At 35.3% G+C, this 23,171-nt stretch overlaps 1 long non-coding RNA gene across 1 annotated transcript in view; it reads right to left on the reverse strand.

Moving 5' to 3' along the window:
* Positions 1–23,171, reverse strand: part of LOC138701154 (uncharacterized) — a 761,914-nt gene that overhangs the window by 98,457 nt on the left and 640,286 nt on the right. The window lies entirely within an intron of this gene.

Genomic DNA, 23,171 nt, shown 5'->3' on the forward strand with positions numbered 1-23,171 from the left:
GCATTCATGTATATATATATATATATTTTTTTTTTAATTTTTGCACTAATTCTTAGGATTTTTTTTCACTGATTTTTATGATTTTCTCGCACCGGTTTTTGAAATTATGCGGTACTAGTTCCTGGAATTTTCTTTCCATGACTTTTTGGATTTTAATGAGCTAGCTTTTCGGATTTCGTTGGACTTGTTTTTCTGATTTGGTTGGACATGTTTTTCAAATTTTGTTCCACTTATTTGCGAATTTTATTAGACTTGTTCCCAGGTTTTGTTGGACTTAATTTCGGATTTCGTTGAATTTATTTTCGATTTTTGTTAGCCTTGCTTTCTAATTCTGTTAGACTTGATTTCGGGCTCTGTTGGACTAGTTTTTGAATTGTTTTGAGCCTTTTCTGATTTTGTTTGATTCTTTTTCGGATCTGTTGGACTGGTTTTCAGATTGTAAGCTATTAAATTATATAAAAGTTTCTCATTATTCATGTATAAATTTAATTTAATTATTTTCGAATCTATATTTAATTTTATTTTTTATTTCATTAACTTTGATTAAATTTGGACTAGTCCGTATCACATTTTGATAGCATTTGGTTAGGTTTCGGCTAATACGAATTTTTTGGAATTAATACAAAGGTTTAATTTATTAGTTTTGTATTTTATTCAGATGAAATTGCTTATATTTGGGCTAAATATGTTATGGTTAGATTTGGTTTTATACATCTTGATTACACAACTTTTAACACTATATCACTTCGGAATATGCATGATAAGACTTTCTTGTGTTAAATTCTAACGTACCTTGTTTACATGTTTTGACCTATTTATGGGTCATCCTCAGAACTGGTCGTTGTTGGTCTTGGCGCCTCTTGTTTTGTTTCCTGTGAGACACACGAAAACACACCCCAACGAAATTCTCAATACACAACTCAATTTCAGAACACACACACTCTTTGACTGTACATTATACCACACGAACATACCCTCACAGGAAACAAAACAAGAGGAGGCCAAGACCAACAACGACCAGTTCTGAGGATGACCCATAAATAGGTCGAAACAAGTAAACGAGGTACGTTAGAATTTAACACAAGAAAGTATTATCATACATATTGCGATTTGGATTCAATTTAATTACATTTGGACTCGATTTGTTGCAATGGATTTGAATGGATTTTAATCTGTATCGTGCTGAATTGGATTATATTCGAATTTTCATGAAAATAAATTGAATTATATTTACATTTTTAAGTAACTGGATTGTATTATAGCAACTTTGAATGGACTAAACTGAATGAGTGCGGATAGAAATGAAGGTACATCAGGCTCTTGGATTTTTATATGTCTTTGGATAGCTGATACGAATATTTTTCATCTTTCGAAAGAGGTATTACCAATAGAGACAAGGCTCACTCCAACTATAGTCCGGGTCAGCTTACTTAATACCCTAAGGGTGAAACCTAACCATTTTTCCCCCATTGCTACATTTGCTAGTGGATTATGGTGATTTTCTAGTGTGCAGGTTGAATTTTCTTTTGCCAACTTTGTTTCGAATTTCGATACTGAGAAATACCACAACTGGTAGTGATTTTATAACTTATATTGGCAGGAGTGATATAAGTTGTCCGTAGTTTAAATTCTGAAAATTCAAATTGTTTTAGATTTCTGAGCACATTGCTGGAAGCTAGTGAAATTTGAATATACTAATAATTAATTAATTAATTAATATCAGTATTAATATTGTATGTGTTGCTTTGTGTTGTAGTTACAATTTGAAGATTATAGTCAGGTAGGCTAAGTGTAAATAAATGTAACATATTTCATGTGATACATGCCCTTGAGTAATCGATAGAAGTACCATTTCACATTTTAATTAATTTCTTTCGTGTTTAGACTTGTATTACAATAATGGAGTAAATATTCTAAAGCATACATTTCAAAGTGGCATTCGTTTTCGGAATTCATACTAATCATTTAACGTTATCAAACAAAATACATTTTTAGGTTAGGTCTCGTGATTCGTAAACTGTTTAATCAAAGCAATTACTTTCATGTTGTCAGACAAAATACATTTTAATATTAGATCATACACTAATCTACTAACTACTAACAATGTGCGAAAGGTTCAGAAGAAAAATATACTCTTTCACAAATTATTGAACCTTTTAGAAAACACCTCCCCAACATAAATATGAGATGTGGTAAATAAGCAAGGCATTGTTATTGTTAATACTATATTATTATTATTATTATTATTATTATTATTATTATTATTATTATTATTATTATTATTATTATTATTATAGTACATGGCATTGTGTGATTTTATCCTCTTTTGGTGATATCTAGTATTAGTTGGCAACAACACTGAAGATACGGCCAAATTAGTCTTTTAGGAGTTACTTTTACGCGATCCTTAGTATAACCGTAGGCAGCTGAAGACGATGCTATTAAAGGAATTCAGCGTCCTGTTTCACTGCCTGGATTCAAACCGAATTCCACTGGATTTTAAAATAGACTATGTCTGTGTCACTGCACATATTTTCTGTACACCCTGTATATCCTTTTGGTATTGTAACTTCATAAATAAAGGAACAGCAAAAGAGCTCTTTCTGTCGGTTGTTTGGATTTTACCTCTGTGGTTGCGAAGTGTTTTGATAAATGACCCAGAGCTGGAAGGCTGAACGTCGTTTCCAGTAGTAACAAAGGGACCATAATTCCCTAATTACTACAATACTTCCAAAATTTATTGTTCTGCCCCTGAATATTTATTTGTGATCGTTAGCCTGGAACAGATATCCCGAAACACGGTATGGCAACTTGTCCAGTAATTAGCACCAACACCACGGTTATTATTAAAACAAGTGAAGGATACGTGGCAACGCTGATGTAATGGCGGTCTGCCTGCACCTCGTTAACGGAAATAGTCAATCATGTTGACTCTGGATTTCCCGTAGCCAATTTAATAATACTAAAAAATTACACACTGTCTTGTGTCGCTTGCGTCATACAATAACTCGGGGCACTTGGATTCCCACTTGTCTTGTCCTACCGATACTGCCGAATCATCGTGTGGAGTCAGGTCTTTTGTACTTAATGTCCTTCGTCCAGCAGCTTAAGGAAAGAAGCTGCAGGTAGCCTGTATAGGCTAACACAAAGATTTACTATTCGTGTCATGTCCATGCTACTTGCTTTATGTTATTTTATCTTTATATTTCTTTCATTTTTTCATCCTCACGTTTCTCTCTCCATTACTTCTTTATCGTTTCTTTCTCTTTAAAAGGACCTCTTTCTCTCACTTTTATTTTCTCTTTCTACAGTTCATTCACTTATCCATTTCATATTCTCTTAAGCTGCCTTTCTGTGAATATCTTATTCTATTTACTTTCCCAAACATTTATTTATTCTTTTTTCACTCTTTCTTGCCACTACTTATTTACCTACTATCTTTCTTCCTTCCTTGTTTGTTTGTTTCTTTCCTTCTTTGTTTCTTCCTTTCCTTCCTTCTTTTTTTGCTTGTTTCTTTCTTTCCTTCTTTCTTTCTTTGTTTGTTTCTTCCTTTCTTCATTTCTTTCGTTCTTTCTTTGTTTCTTTCTTTCCTTCTTCCTTCATTATTTCTTTCCTTCTTTCTTTATTTCTTTCATTCCTTCTTTCTTTGTTTATTTCTTCCTTTCTATATTATTTCTTTCCTACTTTCTTTGTTTTCTCTTTCCTTCTTTATTTGTTTCTTCCTTTCTTTATTCTTTCTTTCCTGCTTTCTTTGCTTCTTCCTTTCCTTCTTAGTTTATTATTTCTTTCCTTATTTCTTTGTTTCTATCTTTCCTTCTTTCTTTCTTTGTTTCTTCCTTTCCTTTCATTATTTCTTTCCTTCTTTCTTCGTTTCTTTGTTTCTTTCCTTCTTTTTTGTTCATTTCTTCCTTTCTTTCTTTATTATTTCTTTCCGTCTTTCTTTGTTTCTTTCTTTCCTTCTTTCTTTCTATCATATATTTATTTAATCCTTCTTTATATCCTTTACTTATTCTTTCTTATCTCCGTTTAGTTTTACATTTCAACATATATATAAGCTTCTTTCCCTCAATCATTTGTTTATTCTTCTTCCATTCTTTCATCGACTTATTTATTGTTCCAAACATTTACTTATTTATTTATTTACTTATTTATTTATCCTTGGTTTTTTAGTTCTTTTCTATTATTTGTTCTTTGCTTTCTCCATTAATTTGTTTGTTAATTCTTCTTTGTTTCCTTCCTTCATTTATTTACTTATTCCTTCGTTCTTTCTAACTTTGTTTCTTTATTTATTTCAATCATTCCTTCTTTCTTTCAGCCATTTACTTGTCTTCTTCTTTTCTATTAATTATTTTCTATTTCTTTCTGCTCTTTCATCATTGTTTCTTTCTACCATTTACTCATTTTCTGTTATCACCATTTATTTATTTATTTATTTTTTCTTACTTGTTTCCTTTTCACCTAATTTTATTTTTCATTTCCTTCCGTTCTTTTTCTGTCATTTAATTATTATTTTTTCCTTCGGCCATTTTTCTTCACCTTCCTTGTATTATTGTTTTATCTTCCTCTAACAATAAAATTTGTATCTCTATAATTTCGCACTTTTACTGGCACTATGTGCTCCCGTTCCTATCATAAGTTACTGTTACTATGTATTCTCCTCTTTCATAGTTTTATCTTTATAAACATTGTCACATATTTATTTCATTTTTTTGTCTTTTTATTTCTTTCATTTGTTATTTTCAAAGTCATATCTCTTCATTGTTCGAATCCATCTTTTATTTTTTCCTTCTGTCCCTATTCCTGTCTTTAGCTGTTTCTTTTATATTCTATTAGCATTTATACTTTCTTTCTAATCTGTTATTTTCATTATTTTTTCTTTCTTTCCTTAAGTCTCTTTTTTCCTTTATTTCTTTCACAGTTATGCTCTTTATACCAACTCCCTGCCTTTCTTACATATTGTGTTCGTATCTATTTTCCTCTTATGTATTAACAAAACATAACCGCAACAGAGAATTCTGTAGGATATCATAATTTTACTTAACATTCTTTTCTTTTTTTCTTCTCCATTTCTGCCTTTTTTTCTGTCCTTTAGTATATTTACAATATTTTAAAACCAATATTTCAAAAACAGTGTTAAAGAAAACTTCGACTTCAAAATTTAGTTCTGTTATTTTGCAGTTTCAATTTGTGTTTAATTCACATCTATACCTTACATTATTGTTTCTTTCCTGATTATTTTTTATTCCGAAAAACATGTTCTAATTTTTCAGAGTCCATCGTACCATTTCTACGATGCAAATGGAAGCCGTTGAAGACTGGGTGAGTCACATAAAAGTTTAGTCATCTTAACTTTCCTAATGATTGCTTTCGTTAAGTAATCTATTTTTTCTTTTCGTCCATAACGTTATATTAACATATTGCTTATAATACCTTTCGGGAGTCAATTGCGGCAACGTAAATAATTATAATCCCATCGAAAAAAATCCATGCTCAGATCAAAATTGACCCGATTCATTACATTACATCTTTTATTATTAACAACACATTATTTACATTGAAATAAATAGAAGAAAATAAGGATAATTAATAAACGTAAGGGTGCACAAAGTTCCTTGTAGTCTCTACTGTCATTCATTCATTCATTAACAGTATTCTGTCTTTCACTGCAAACCCAGCATTCTCCAGTCTTACCTATTTTCTGCCTTCCTCTTTGTCTCCTCATATGATCCATATATCTTGATGTCGTCTATCATCTGATATCTTCTTCTGCCCCGAACTCTTCCCCCGTTCACCATTCCTTCCAGTGCATCCTTCAGTAAGCAGTTTCTTCTCAGTCAGTGACCCAACCAGTTCCGTTTCCTCTTCCTGATCAGTTTCAGCATCATTCTTTCTTCACCCACTCTTTCCAACACAGCTTCGTTTCTTATTCTGTCTGTCCACTTCACACGTTAAATCCTTCTCCATATCCACAATTCAAATGCATCTAGACGTTTCACTTCACTTCGTCGTAATGACCACGTTTCTGCCCCATACAATGCTACACTCCATACAAAGCACTTCACTAGTTTCTTCCTTAGTTCTTTCTCCAGACATCCGCAGAAAATGCTCCTTTTTCTATTAAAAGCTTTCTTTGCCATTGCTATCCTCCTTTTGACTTCCTGGCAGCAGCTCATGTTACTGCTTATAGTACACCCCAAGTATTTGAAGCTGTCCACATGCTCTACTGCCTCATTTAGAATTCGTAAGTTTACCTTCTTTATTTTTCTTCCTATTACCATGTTCTTCGTCTTGTTTGCATTTATCTTCATTCCATACTGCTCACAGCTGTCATTTAGCTCCGTAGCATATCCTTTAGCATCATTTCCTCTTCTGCTAACAACGCCATATCATCAACAATCTTAGGCACATTATTCTTCTTCTTCGTCTTAATATCACTACGCCCATTTTTTGAAAACAATTCTTCACTAAATCCTTCAAGTAGATGTTGAACAGGGTAGGTGATAAAGGACATTTTTGAAGTACTCCTCTCCCTATTTCACTTCCTTCTGACATTTCTTCTCCTATCCTGACTTTCACTCGTTGTTTCATATAAAGATTACTGAACAGTCTTCTCTCTTTCCAATCCACGCCAATCAGTTTATTCCAATTCACTATGTTAAACGCCTTTTCTAGGTCCACAAATACTACATACACTTCTTTATTCTTCTCTAGGTATCTTTCTCCGATTGTTCGTAGCAGTCCAAATTGCATCTCTCGTACCTTCTCCCTTCCTGAAGCCAAACTGCTCTTCTTCCAACTGTTCTTCCATCTTAGAATATAAACGTCAATTCAGCATTCGCAAAAGAACCTTCGCCAACTGTGATATCAGCCTGATAGTCCTGAACTCGTTACATTTCTTGGCATTATTTTTCTTCGGTATTGGAAGCAATTCTTTGTCCGTAAAAGTTCTCTACAAATAACCTAAAGTCAGTTTGTATTTATTTAGAAATTTACTTACCTACTTACAAATAGTTTTTAAGGAAATCAAGGTTCATTGCCGTCCTCACATAAGCACGCCATCGGTCCCTATCCTGTGCAAGATTAATCCAGTCTCTATCATCATACCCCACCTCCCTCAAATCAATTTTAATATTATCATCCCATCTACGTCTCGGCCTTCCCAAAGGTCTTTTTCCCTCCGGCCTCACAACTAACACACTATATGTATTTCTGGATTCGCCAATACGTGCTACATGCCCTGCCCAACTCAAACGTCTGGATTTAATGTTCCTAATTATGTGAGGTGAAGAATACAATGCGTGCAGTTCTGTGTTGTGTAACTTTCTCCATTCTCCTGTAACTTCATCCCTCTTGGCCCCAAATATTTTCTTAAAAATCTTACTCTCAAACACCCTTAATCTCTGTTCCTTTCCCAATGTAAGAGTCCAATTTTTACAACCATACAGAGAAATCGGTAATATGACTGTTTTATAAATTCTAACTTTCAGATTTTTTGACAGCAGACTAGATGACAAAAGCTTCTCAACCGAATAATAACAGGCATTTCCCATATTTATTCTGCGTTTAATTTCCTCCCGAGTGTCATATTTTATATTTGTAACTGTTGCTCCAAGGTATATGAATTTTTCCTCCTCTTCGAAGGATTTTAATTTTTTAATTTTTTTAATTTATTGGGTTATTTTACGACGCTGTATCAACATGTTAGGTTATTTAGCGTCTGAATGAAATGAAGGTGATAATGCCGGTGAAATGAGTCCGGGATCAAGCACCGAAAGTTATCCAGCATTTGCTCGTATAGGGTTGAGGGAAAACCCCGGAAAAAACCTCAACCAGGTAACTTGCCCCGACCGGGATTCGAACCCGGGCCACCTGGTTTCGCGGCTAGACGCGCTGACCATTACTCCGCAGGTGTCGACTCTTCGAAGGATAAATCTCCAATTTTTATATTTCCATTTCGTACAGTATTCTGGTCACGAGACATAATCATATACTTTGCCTGTTCGGGATTTACTTCCAAATCTATTTATTTTGAAATTACATTTTAAAAAATCGCAATCAATTTATTGAAGATGTTTAGTTCACTACATTACTCGAAGATTTAATGATTATAACATAATTATATAAAAAATTTTAAGGTTTTCCCAAAGTGAAATACGAGATTCAAGGGGTCCGTGACAATTCTCAGCATATTTCAGCGTAAAGTAGCTTAAATATCTACATCCCTCGACTGAAAAAGTCTGATTTAATATTTTATGTGAAGAACTGTACTTGGCAGTGAGCTGACATTGAGAGATGTGCACCTTTCAGCTGGAGGGCGCAGTTCGACATAGGAAGTGACCTGCAGTACGTAAGCTTCCTTCTCTTAGCATCACTACGTCACTTATTACCTCGAGCTAAGTGTACGAGATTATCGACTGATTTATTAACGCTACATAATGCAGAACACAGCGACACAGAAATAAACTATTTAGCTTGTACTCAACTACGGCAGTTTCCCGTTCGAACCCTGACAGCGTAATCAATTTAATGTCGTATTTGCGTGTACTTATTATTGACAAAAAAAAAAGATCCATTTAATAGTCATATAGTTGTATGGACACACGTGCTATAAATGGAGGTACATTACCTAACAAGACATGTGACACAAGGATGACGCGTAATTTTTCATAACTTTCATGGTTCTAAAACAATGCTGCTCCTTATATTGTTGCTTTTGTTTATTTTTAATAGCTACCATTTAAAAGGGATAGAAAATTTATTATAAACTCAAATACGTTCTTATGGCTTTTAGAGAACCCGGAGGTTCATTGCCGCCCTCACATAAGCCCGCCATTGGTCCCTATCCTGAGCAAGATTAATCCAGTCCCTACCATCTTATCCCACCTCCCTCAAATTCATTTTTATTTTTCCTCCCATCTACGTGTCGGTTTTCTCAAAGGTCTTTTTGCCCCAGGCCTCCCAACTAACACTCTATATTCATTTCTGTATTCACCCATACGTGCTACATGCCTTACCCATCTCAAACGTCTGGATTTAATATTCCTAATTATGTCAGTGAAGGATACAATGTGAGCAGTTCTGTGTTGTGTAACTTTCTCTATTCCCCTCTAACTTTATTCTTTTTACCCCCAAATATTTTCTTTACCACCGTATTCTCGAAAGCCCTTCGTCTTCAAGGTGAGAGGCCAAGTTTTAACAACTATACACAATAACCTGTTTTATAAATTCTAACTTTCAGTTTTTTTTTTTTTAAGTGTTAGGTACAGTTTACAGCATTACAACTTTTGGAAATAAACATTTTTTTCCTCCATTACTGTACCATGTACAATAATGAAAATTGGTATGTATAAAACACTGTCCTTCTGCTATATGAAAAAAATATTTTTACGATTAAAAAAATTACATATATATTTTTTTCAGAATTCAAAATGTTGGCAGTTCACTGTGCAGTGATGAAGCTTTTCCCTCATAACTCATAAACTTGTTAATTTTTTCATGTTCTCTCTCTTTTATTTTATTGCTGAAACTCAAGTTTACAATATAATGCTCTTTCAAGTACATTCCTTAGTAAATAATATTTTTTTTTTATTTAGTGTAATAGGAAATACTGATATTTGACCATTTTAAAAATGTATTTACTTTTTATCAGACAATGTATCAAAGGTAGAGAAGTTATCTTGCATCATATTGTAGATATGATATGCATAAATACACATAAAAAATTTCATCACAGAATGTTGTATAGTTTTTGAGTTATGTGGGAAATGCTTCATCAATTCATAGTGAAATTAATCTTGAAAAAAAAAAAAAATGTAAATAATTTTTTTAAATCGTAAAAATATTTTTTTCGTATAGCAAAAGGACATTGTTTTATACATACTAATTTTCATTATTGTACAAGATACAGTAATGGAGTAAAAAAATGTTATTTCCAAAATTTTACTGCTCTAAACTGTATCTAACCCCTTAAAGCAGAGTGTATAACGAAAAATTTCTCAACCAAATAATAACAGACATTTCTTATATTATTCTGCGTTTAATTTCTTCTCGAGTGTTCTTTATATTTGTTACTGTCGCTGCAAAGTATTTGAATTTTTTAACCTTTTCAAAGGAAAAATTTTCAGTTTTTATATTTCCATTTCGTACTATGTTCTGGTCACGAGACATTTGTGCGAGATCGTGCGTATTTGCTTGGTTTCCGCACAAAACCAATCCGCGGAAAATTTAAAATTCCACATTCAGTATTCCCAACCTAACACACATAACAATTTCCCTCTTCTTACCGCTTAAGTGACATATTGATTTTACTGCTTTAGGCTTTTAACATATTATTTTTAGAGACGTTCAATATAGTAATAATTGTAAATTGAAAACTTGCCACTGCAATTTCACCTAAATGCACTGTTAATTATTGTTTTTAAATATTTGAAAAAATTAAGTAAACTCTACAACTCCACTAAAGTTACTGCATTCGTGATACTGGAGTATAGTAAACACAGAAAACATTTTAAAGCAACAATGTTGAAGATAAATATTTTTGTTTTGCAAATTTTCCGTCATTGAACAGAAACCAAGATGGAGATTTCATTGCAACTAATTAGAAGTTCCTCTTTCAGATATGTAATAAACGATCTTCGCACAAAATAATGCACGATACACGAGCGGTATGTTTTCTTTCAATTCTCGGAAATAAAAAAAAAATCAACTACGTTTCGCTTTTTCAAACTTTTCCTCGAACGTGAAAACTTCAACATACCGCTCTTGTAACGCATATTACTATTTTTTTCGGGATTTACTTCCAAACTTATCTCATTACTTGCTTCGAGTAAAATTCTCGTGTTTTCCCTAACAGTATTTTAATTCTCTGGTAATATATTCACGTCATCCTCATAAACAAGCAGCTGATGTAACCCTTATATGTAATTGAATACAATAGTTCCGAAAATTCTGTCTAACTGATGTATTCAATATTGTTTACATTTTAACTTCTCACTGACTCCAGATAGGCTTGATACTCTGTACTTCTTTCATTCTCGTCTATTGGTATATATTTTGTGTATCCCTGTCGCATATTAATTTACATCCTCACCGACATGATCGTTTCGTGGGCCTCTTGACCTGTCTACTGTTTTCGCTAAGGGCTTGTCATCTGGAAAGTACCGCTGTAATTATTACCGAAAGGACGGGCCGTCCTAGAGTACTGTGCAATTCCATCGCGGCAATTAACGGTGTGATGGAATTCACAAAAGTGTTCCATGCCTTGCCACTTATGAGTAAGCTATTGTAAGCTATGATTCAATCCACGGACCTCATCCATCATCTATTTGCGTATGATTTACCAAGTCCGTGACGTAATTCCTGTGAGGGCAGTAACTCAACTGTCGGAGCGCGGGCTCCAATCCCAAATGAAGCGTGTAGCGAAATCCCGGGAGGGTCTTCCTCATTTGAAACCCTCTCACTGCCGCCGCTGGAGTCTAACCAGGCGTTTCGGATCAGCTGTTCACGCACTCAAACTAATCATCCGCAACACTTTCAGCCCACTTTCCTTCCTTCAGGAATAACTCCGTATATTTGATAAACACCTCCATCAAGAGTCTTAAGCACTGCGAACAGGTGTTACGCTGGATGCATATTTCCACTCGCAGCTGACGAATGAAGGGTTTGATCCCCGAAAGGGTCTGAGGAATTTATTTCATTTAATATCGGCATTCCACCATAACTCCATTCTGTCAACTGTAACGTCTAACTCCGAAAAAACAGAAGAGGGTCAATGACATGCATGCATAGGCTACATACATACATACATACATACATACATACATACATACATACATACATACATACATACATACATACATACATACATATATACAGTCGACCTGGTTGGCGAGTTGGTATAGCGCTGGCCTTCTATGCCCAAGGTTACGGGTTCGATCCCGGGCCAGGTCGATGGCATTTAAGTGTGCTTAAATGCGACAGGCTCATGTCAGTAGATTTACTGCCATGTAAAAGAACTCCTGCGGGACAAAATTCCGGCACATCTGGCGACGCTGATATAACCTCTGCAGTTGCGAGCGTCGTTAAATAGGCTAAAACATAATATTTTTTGCATACATACATACATACATACATACATACATACATACAGTTCACACCTGTGGAGTAACGGCTAGCGCGTCTGGCCGCGAAACCAGGAGACCCGGGTTCGATTACCGGTCGGGGCAAGTTACCTGGTTGAGGTTTTTTTTCTGGGTTTTCCCTCAACCCAATATGAGCAAATGCTGGGTAACTATCGGTGCTGGACCCCGGACTCATTTCACCGGCATTATCACCTTCATATCATTCAGACGCTAAATAAACTGAGATGTTGATAAAACGTCGTAAAATAACCTACTGAAGTAAATAAAATGCATGCATGCATACATACATACATACATACATATATAAACACACAGCCACTGGCGTAGCTCAGTCGGTTAAGGCGCTTGCCTTCCGGTCTGAAGTTGCGCTCGGGCGCGGGTTCGATCCCCTCTTGGGCTGATTAAATGGTTGGGTTTTTTCCAAGGTTTTCCCCAACCGTAAGGTGAATGCCAGGTAATCTATGGCGAATCCTCGGCCTCATCTCGCCAAATACCATCTCGCTATCACCAATCTTATCGACGCTAAATAACCTCATAGTTGATACAGCGTCGTTAAATAACCAACTAAAGGGAAAATACATACATACATACATACATACATACATACATAATTACTGCACACATATTCACATAGCACACATAGTACATACTCATATTAATTCTGCAGCCTTTGTAGGCTTTTATGCTTCCGGCATCCTGAAAATCAAAACCTTCGTAACGTGATAATAGAAAAAACTCAAAACGATGTTGAATTTATTAGTTCCGTGGTGTCTTCTGACGGAGCTACTTTTCATTTTTCTAGTAAGGTGAACATACATAACCTCAGAATCTCTGGGGTCGGAAAATCTGCGTACCTACGTGGAACTTGACTATAGTCTTGATGTGTGCCGTGTTACCAAGGTGGGGGCACATTGAACATCTTTAAGGTAAGGAACTACACTTTTTGAGTTTCTCTTTCCATTGGTACCATTTTCATGCACCTTAGATTGATAGAACGTAAACTACATGTGTTCGAAACCGGAAAGGTCTTTTATAGGAGTCTGTATAATATAATATAATATAATATAATATAATATAATATAATATTTCATTCATTCATTCATAGTGTTTTACCAAAAGGCAGGTCTTTCACTGCAAACTCAGCATTCTCCAGTCTTTCCTACTTTCTGCCTTCCTCTTTGTCTCCTCATATGATCCATATATCTTAATGTCGTCTATCATCTGATATCTTCTTCTGCCCCGAACTCTTCTCCCGTTCACCATTCCTTCCACTGCATCCTTCAGAAAGCAGTTTCTTCTCAGCCAGTGATCCAACCAGTTCCTTTTCCTCTTCCTGATCAGTTTCAGCATCATTCTTTCTTCCCCCACTGTTTCCAACACAGCTTCGTTTCCTATTCTCTCTGTCCACTTCACACGTTCCATTCTTCTCCATATCCACATTTCAAATGCTTCTATTCGCTTCTGTTCACTTCGTCGTAATATCCATGTTTCTGCTCCATACATTGCTACACTCCACACAAAGCACTTCACTAGTCTCTTATTTAGTTTTTTCTCCAGAGGTCCGGAGAAGATGCTTCTTTTTCTATTAAAAGTTTCTTTTGCCATTGCTATACTTATTTTGACTTCTCGGCTGCAGCTCATGTTACTGCTTATAGTACACCCCAAGTATTAGAAGCTGTCCACTTGCTCTACTGCCTCATTTACAATTCGCAAGTTTACCATCTTTACTTTTCTTCCTATGACCATGGTCTTCGTCTTATTTGCATCTATCTTCATCCCATACTGCTCACAACTGTCATTTAGCTCTAGTAGCATATCCCTTAGTATCATCACTTCTTCTAACAACGCAATATCATCAGCAAATGTTATACACTTTATTCTTCTTCCTCCTACTATCACTCCTCTCATTTCTGAAAACAGTTCTCAACTAAATCCTCCAAGTAGATGTTGAACAGGATAGATGATAAAAGGATATCCTTGTCGTACTCCTCTCCCTATTTCACTTCCTTCTGACATTTGTTCTCCTATTCTCTCAGAAGATAATAGGCTATATCATAAGATTATGTCGCAGCACAGACTTACCATTGTCACTAGAAATTAGCCTAAGTGGGATTGGACAAGAAATGAAATCGGTTATATTTCATGAAAGAGCTGGTCTAGATACCTGCCGATAGAACTGAAGATCAAATGTTTTAAGTGCATAGTATGAAAACCGTAAACTGTACAAATTTATGAGTACTTCGAAAACGCTGGAGGGAGTAGCTGAAAGAGGACATACTGTTTTCCGGTTACAAGTATTGTGAAAGACAGTCTTTCAGCGCTGTTAATTCTGTCAATTGAGCAAAATTGTCTTCTACAGTAATGATGCAAGGAAAGATAATCTGCCAATTTGTTGAAACCACGATCGCGTGTGGTTTTAAAGAGTAAAAGTTATTCCAACACTAAATTGAGAGATCAACTTAAATTCCTAGAGAAATATAACAAAAAAAAAACCTCACAATACTGCAGCACAGTTTTACCAAATTCTTTCTCACGAACTACACAAATTAGGAAGTTTTCATTTTTAACGAAGCACTAAACCCTTCGATTCAATTAAATGTAGAGAAGGAAGTGGGGGAGAGGGGAAAGTCGGTTGCTTGTAGACAAAGGAAATAATAATACCTGCAAATATCACCATCTGAAATTGAATGGTGTCACTTCTTAATGCTACCAGTATGGATTGAGATATAGTTGCCTAGCAACAAGACTGATACCTTCTAATATTGGTGACTATAGTGGCAAATAAAAATTATGAGGTTATACTATTGATGATGATGATGATGATGATGATGATGACGATGACGATGACGATGACGATGACGACGACGACGATGATAGTGTTCGAGTTAGCACTGTGGTAGCGTGTCTGCCTCCAGACTAGCCGGCCCAGATTCGATTCCCGATTTTACGAGAAAATTTCTACCTCGAGACTAGGAGAGATGGCGGTGCATAACTTCTAATCACTAGATTATGTACAGTACTTGCAAAAAAAAAAAAAAAAAAAAAAAAAACCCGGACCGAACCTTGTAGCTGATTTCAGAGCCTTGTTCACTCCAGAGCACGATAGACTAGTAAATAAGAATTTCGTGGTTCGAATCCTGCCTGGGAAGGAAACTTTTTTTTGTTCCTTATTCAAATTTATTCCCAATACTTTTCGATTGCAGCGATATTTTACTACTTAATTAACTTATTATTCGCAGAACATAAATTTTACAACAAATTACATAACAACCAAAACTGTCTAGTTTAATGTTTTGGGGCTGTTCCTAGGACGTCAAAAGGAAGTTAGCAATGGTAAAGGAAGCTTTTAATAGAATAAGAAACATCTTCTGTGGACCTCTGGAAAAAGAACTAAGGAAGGGACTAATGAAGTGCTTTCTATGGAGTGTGGCACTGTATCGGGCAGAAACGTGGACATTACGACGAAGTGAAGAGAAGCGAATAGAAACATTTGAAATGTGGATATGGAGAAGAATGAAACGTGTGAAGTGGACAGGCAGAATAAGAAATGAAGCTGTGTTGGAAAGAGTGGGTGAAGAAAGAATGATGCCGAAACTATCAGGAAGAGGAAAAGGACTTGGCTGGGTCACTGGCTGAGAAGAAACTGCCTACTGAAGGATGCAGTGGAAGGAATAGTGAACGGAAGAAGAGTTCGGGTAGAAGAAAATATCAGATGATAGATCATATGAGGAAACAAAGAGGAAGGTAGAAAATTGGAAAGACTAGAGAAAGCTGGTTTGCAATGAAATACCTGCCCTTGGGCAGAACACTAAATGAATGAATGAAATATGAAATAAAAGAAAAGGAACTCGAATTTAGTATTTTTTTTAAGAGTTTAAGGCTTATGAATTAATTTTTACACCAATAAATATTTTGCAACATTTCTTTCAGTGTTAATTCATATTTTTTCTCCATATCGAAAATAAAAATTAGACATGAAATTATATATACATGAAATAATTCATTCATTCATTCATTCATTCATTCATTCATTCATTCATTCATTCATTCATTCATTCATTCATTCATTCATTCATATTTTTCAGTGATTATTAAACGTTTTCTCATAATCCTTATTCCCTTCCGTTATGTCCTTCTCAACTATCGTTTTATTTCTTATTTTTTCCTTCTTCTAGGCCTACTTATTTGCATTTCTCTTTTCCATATAATTCTCACTTTTCAGTATTACAATTATCTTCAGTTCCTTCTCTTCTGTTGTTTTTCCTCTCCCTCATTTCCCTTCGGCCTTTTCTACGATATCATTATAATCATCATCACTATAGCAACAGTTTTCCCATCCTGCACGTTGAACAATCTTTTCGGAGCAGTCAGTGTTATTCAATTGGACGCACTCCCTGTGATGCAACGAGATGACATATTTCTAAACTTGTTATTGGAAGTGACATCATCTGCATATGTAACCAGACACACAGAGAAGGTCGCTTAGACGCAAACCCGCGCTGTTATTTTCGTTTGTCGGATTTCACACCGCTCTCTTTTACAACCAGGCTAATGACAATGATTGATGATTGGGTGGTGATCAATTACTAATTTCTTTACGTTTGCGAAGTGGGAATGGCCCTGACCTTTCCCCCACTCCCACCCATGCGGGCAGGAATTCAATGCTTCTCGCCTAAAATGTTCCACTCCTGTTCAATGGATTTATTTCCGTACGAAGGCTAACGTCTTTGTAACAAATGAATAAAGTTGTGACAAATGAAAAGAACTCAGACATCCTTCTTATTCGGGCTGTACTCTCCTTAGAACAAGGAGTGTGCCCTACATAATAAAATTCGTAGACAAATGTAAAATAAGTGATACTTTGGAGTTATACAGGCTGAACAATAAGTATGGAAAATTTACTTACTTACTGGCTTTTAAGGAACCCGTAGATTAATTGCCGCCCTCACATAAGCCCGCCATCGGTTCCTATCCTGTGCAAGATTAATCCAGTCTCTACCACCATATCTCACCTCTCTCAAATTTATTTTAATATTATCCTCCCATCTACGTCTCGGTCTCCCCAAAGGTCTTATTCCCTCCGGTCTCCCAACTAACACTCTATATGCATTTCTGGATTCAACCATACGTGCTACATGCTCTGCCCATCTCAAACGTCTGGATTTAATGTTCCTAATTATGTCAGGTGAAGAATACAATGCGTGCAGTTCTGTGTTGTGTAACTTTCTCCATTCTCCTGTAACTTCATTCCTCTTAGCTCCAGATATTTTCCTAAGAACCTTATTCTCAAACATCCTTAATCTCTGTTCTTCTCTCAAAGTGAGAATCCAAGTTTTACAACCATAAAGAACAACAAGTAGAAAACTGTTTTATAAATTCTAAATATCAGATCTCTTGACAGCAGACTAGATGACAAAAGCTTCTCAACCGAATAATAACAGGGATTTCCCATATTTATTCTGCGTTTAATTCCCTCCCGAGTGTCAGTCATATTTATTACTCTTGCTCAAAGATATTTGAATTTTTTCACCTCTTCGAAGTATAAATCTCCAATGTTTATATTTTATAGTTCCATATTCAGGTCACGAGACATAATTCTATACTTTGTCTTTTCAGGATTTACTTCCAAACCTATCGCTTTACTTCCTTTAAGTAAAATTCCCGTGTTTTCCCTTATAGTTTGTGGATTTTCTCCTAGCATATTCATGTCATCCGCATAGACAAGAAGCTGGTGTAACCCGTTCAATTCCAAATTCTGTCTGTTATCGTGGACTTTCCTAATGGCATATTCTAAAGCGAAGTTAAAAAGTAAAGGTGATAGTGCATCTCCTTGCTTTAGCCCGCAGTGAATTGGAAAAGCATCAGATAGAAACTGGCCTATGCGGATTCTGCTGTATGTTTCACTGAGACACATATTAATTAATCGAACTAGTTTCTTGTAATACCAAATTCAATAAGAATATTAAACAAAACTTCTCTCTTAACCGAGTCATATGCCTTATTGAAATCTATGAGTAACTGATGTACTGTACCCTTATACTCCCATTTTTTCTCTAATATCTGTCGAATACAAAAAATCTGATCAATAGTCGATCTCACTCTCATTTTCTCCTCTCTCTAATTTCTCTCTCTCCTATTTCTTTCATTCTCTCCTCCCTTCTTTCCCACTCTCACTCTCATTCTTCCTTTCTATAATTTCTCTCTCTTCTATTTCTCTCTTTCATTCTCTCCTCCCATCTTTCTCACTCCCATTCTCTCCTCTCTCTAATTTGTCTCTCTCCTATTTCTCTCTTTCATTCTCTCCTCCCTTCTTTCTCACTCTCACTCTCATTCTCTCGTCTCTCTAATTTGTCTCTCTCCTATTTCTCTCTTTCATTCTCTCCTCCCTTCTTTCTCACTCTCACTCTCATTCTCTCCTCTCTCTAATTTGTCTCTCTCCTATTTCTCTCTTTCATTCTCTCCTCCCTTTTTTCTCACTCTCATTTTCTCCTTTCTCTAATTTCTTTTTCTCCTATTTCTCTCTTTCATTCTCTCCTCCCTTCTTTCTCACTCTCACTCTCTCGTCTCTCTAATTTCTCTCTCTCCTATTTCTCTCTTTCATTCTCTCCTCCCTTCTTTCTCACTCTCACTCTCATTCTCTCCTCTCTCCAATTTGTCTCTCTCCTATTTCTCTCTTTCATTCACTCCTCCCTTCTTTCTCACTCTCATTCTCTAATTTCTCTCTCTCCTATTTCTCTCTTTCATTCTCTTCTCCCTTCTTTCTCACTCTCATTCCCTCCTCTCTCTAATTTCTCTCTCTCCTATTTCTCTCTTTCATTCTCCACTCCCTTCTTCCTCACTCTCAATCTCTCCTCTCAATAATTTCTCTCTCTCCTAATTCTCTCTTTCTTTCTCCACTCCCTTCTTTCTCACTCTCATTCTGTCCTCTCTCTAATTTCTCTCTCTCCTATTTCTCTCTTTCATTCTCCACTCCCTTCTTCCTCACTCTCATTCTCTCCTCTCTCTAATTTCTCTCTCTCCTATTTCTCTCTTTCATTCTTTCCTCCCTTCTTTCTCACTCTCATTCTCTCCTCTCTCTAGTTTCTCTCTCCCCTATTTTCTCTCTTTCATTATCTCCTCTCCCATGTCTCTCTTCTCTCTCTCATTCTCTCCTTCCTTCCTCCTTTCATTTCTATATTCTCTGTTCTATTTTGAATTCTTTCTTCTAGTTTCTCTCGCATTATTTCCGCCCTTCATATCTTTCCTTCTTCCTTCTCATTTTCTTAAGTTGGTAGGTAGGTGGATAGGTGAGTGGGTATGTAAATGTAACAGGTGGGTGGCTGCTTATGTGAGCAAGTCCGTGGATATACGAGTAGTTGGATTGGTGGGTGAGTACTTTCGTGAATAGGTTGGATAGATGGGTGTATATATAATTGGGTTGGTGCATATCTAGGCGGGTAGGTGTTTGGGTATTCGAATTAAAAATTGAGTTGGTATATTATAATATGTACGTGTGGGTTGTTACGTATATATGTAGATGAGTTCATACGTAAGTAAATGAGTGGGTACAAAATCTTGCAAGTGCGTAAATGGGTAGGTGAGTGGATATACTCGTAGAAATGGGTAGATGTATGAATGATTAGGTGAGTGGATGCATAAATGCATGTAGGTATAGAAGGTTAAGTAGTTGCTTAGGTTATATTGATTGTACCTAAGTATGAGCTATACTATATTTAGCTAAGTTCATTGCGGAGAAGGAAGAATCTTAAGACTTCTTCTGTTCAGAAAGCAACGTTCACCATAGCAATAAATCTATACTAATAATAAATCTGTAGCCGAATTTTTTCTGGTAATTTTCGATTTTCCAAAAGTAATTGGTACCAACATATATAATTTACCACTCTGAAAACGAAAATCACTTTTTTGAAATTTTTGTTTGTATGTCTGTCTGTCTGTCTGTCTGTCTGTCTGGATGTTTGTTACCTTTTCACGCGATAATGGCGGAACCGATTTATATGAAAATTGGAATATAAATTAAGTTCGTTGTAACTTAGATTTTAGGTTGTATGGCATTCAAAATACATTATTTAAAAGGGGGGTTATAAGGGGGCCTGAATTAAATAAATCGAAATATCTCGCTTATTATTGATTTTTTGTGAAAAAATGTTACATAACAAAAGTTTCTTTAAAAATGATTTCCGAGAAGTTTTATTAATTGCAAAATTTTTATAGGACTGATATTTAATGAGATAAATGAGTTTTAAAATTAAAATGCAATGCCATCTAAGGCGGTGTAATGAAATGAAAACAAATGACTACGTCTATAAGGGGCCTTGGACAACAACAATCGAAAGCTATGAAACATAGCCTACAGAGAATGTTTCTGTGTTTGTATGTAGTAATATCGGAAGCTAAATTAACCGATTTGTGTAATTAATTATTATTTCGCCATTGGAAAGTGTAGTTTCTCTAGATGGACATAATGCTATAATGTTATTACAGTAACTTCTGAGTGCTCTCTGGACCAAATGATCGCATTTTAATTATTTAAATACAATTTAAATTAAGTAACATATTAAACGATTTATCCTTCTATCAAACACGAATGTTCCCTGGATCAAACGTCCTATTTTAATTATGTAATTACTTTATATTTATTTCTAACGGGTGCAGCGGAGCGCACGAGAACGGCTAGTTCTAAATAAACAAAAGCGAACGTCGTAAAATCCAAGTATTAGCCGTACCTATTAGATTCAGTACAACTGGTTGCTAAGAAACATCAATGGGATTGGAATTATACCTTATGTAAATAATAATGCAACATACAATAATTCTTTCAACTTTCTCGAACCTTTGCAGAACATATGCACTTCTCGGGATTCGAATGGGGGATCATTTTTTTTTTATTTTTAAGCAGCCTGACCATTAAAATATATTAGTTAGTCACGAACAGATCAACATGTGCCGGAAAGGGGATTGAGGTTTCTTTTATTTTTATTCTGCCATTTTTATACCCCTTTGGGCGTGTGCAATAACAGAACTGTTGTTGAAATAGTAACAAGACCTCTGCACGAACTACCACAAATGAGTGGAAAACGTGACTGTGTCATTTCTTTATGCCTCGCACATGCCTTAAAACAAGCTGTTCTGGTGGAAACCACCCGAAGTGGATTTTTTTTTCCCCCTCGGAACAAAAGAGCTGTGTCCCACATACAACATAAAATATCAGAGAAATATTTGCATATGGAAAGCCGTCCTTACCCCAAGAAATGAGCCACAAGTTTACTTATTTTACACAATTGTGCCGAATGTTCTTCAAGATATACTAATGTTCCTGATGTTGGTTTGTCACGGAAAACGGAGTCGAAATTACCAGCCTCAAAACCGTGCTGGGCAATTCTCACATTTTCATTGAGATGTTCATCTTCAGCAACGCAAAACCCCCTTCCTACACTTCGCCTCAACAATGTCCATTGCTTTCTCTATCTTGGTTTGGTTTTTCGAACGTCGAACCCGAGACGGATCTTTCCACTTAGGGTTGGAATGGAATAAAATTCAAATTCAAATTTCAAATTTATTCACAATTTACATTTGAAATGAATACATATGAATAGATACCCGAAATGAGCATATGCTCGTGCTCGGGTACAGTCCAGTAGTCTACATAAATTTTACAGACATCAATAATAGAAATGATAGAAATAATAGTAACAACGATAATAATAATAATAATAATAATAATAATAATAATAATAATAATAATAATAATAATAATAGAATAACCGTGACAGAGATGATACAAAGAGAGTAATACAAATTAATTCATTAATAATAATAATAATAATAATAATAATAATAATAATAGAATAACCGTGACAGAGATGATACAAAGAGAGTAATACAAATTAATGCATTAATAATAATAATAATAATAATAATAATAATAATAATAATAATAATAATAATAATAATAATAATAATAATAATAATATCATCATCATCATCAATACGATTTGGGCCCATTGGCCCGTTTCGTCTCCCTAGCAATATTACAATTGGTTTTTCCAGCGTTTTCTAGGGCTTCCGATTCGTCTTCCCCTTGGGGTTTATAATGGTGTAGTCGGTATGGAATGCGGGATGGTTCCATCCTACATATATGTTCATGCCATTTATTCCTATATTCTGTGATAGTTTCTATAATATTTGGCATATTTAGTTCCTGTCGTATGTCTTCATTTCGCTTGTGGTCCAATAAGCTATATCCTGCTATTGGCCTTAGCAGTCTCATTTCAGCTGCTTCTACTCTCTTCATTTGTTGAGTTGTCATGCACCATGTTTCGGATCCATAGGTTAATGTTGGAATCGCCATTGTTTTGTAAAATTTTAAAATTGTGTCGGTCCTAACTTTCTTCTTTAGTGTTATTTTTATCGTGCCAATTAACTGCTGGAATTTAGAGAGCTTCCTATCTATGTCGTTAATTTGTTCATATGATATCATGCAGCCCAGGTAATTAAAACAGTTCATTTACTCTATGATTTCATTATTAATAATTATTTTTGTTCTTAATGGCGTTGTTCCCTTAAAACCCATCACTTTAGTCTTTTTAGTAGATATCTGAAGATCATATTCTTTGGCGATGCAGTTCAGTTTAAACAAAGCTCGTTGGAGGTCATCTTCTGTGGTAGTAAATATAGCCTGATCATCAGCAAACAATATTGTATTTAGAGGTGTATTGGTTCGGTTAAAAATTGTTTCCGTATGTAATAGCCACCTTCTGGTGACGTCGTCAATGTATAAATTAAATAAAACAGGTGATAAAGAACACCCTTGTCGAACACCTCGTATTATTTCTTTGCTTTCTTCGCTTATTCCATTCTTTAGTTTAATTCTAATTTTAGTGTTACTATATAAGCCTTGTATTACCATTATTAGATGATCTGGTATTCCTGTAGATCTCAATACTTCCCATAATTTTTGACGATTAACAGTGTCAAAAGCTTTATTGTAATCAATAAAGGCAATATAAGTTGGGATATTGTATTCCCTATTTT

The sequence above is a fragment of the Periplaneta americana genome, chromosome 6 (genome assembly GCF_040183065.1).
Source record: "Periplaneta americana isolate PAMFEO1 chromosome 6, P.americana_PAMFEO1_priV1, whole genome shotgun sequence".
NCBI classification, from domain to species: Eukaryota; Metazoa; Arthropoda; class Insecta; order Blattodea; family Blattidae; genus Periplaneta; species Periplaneta americana.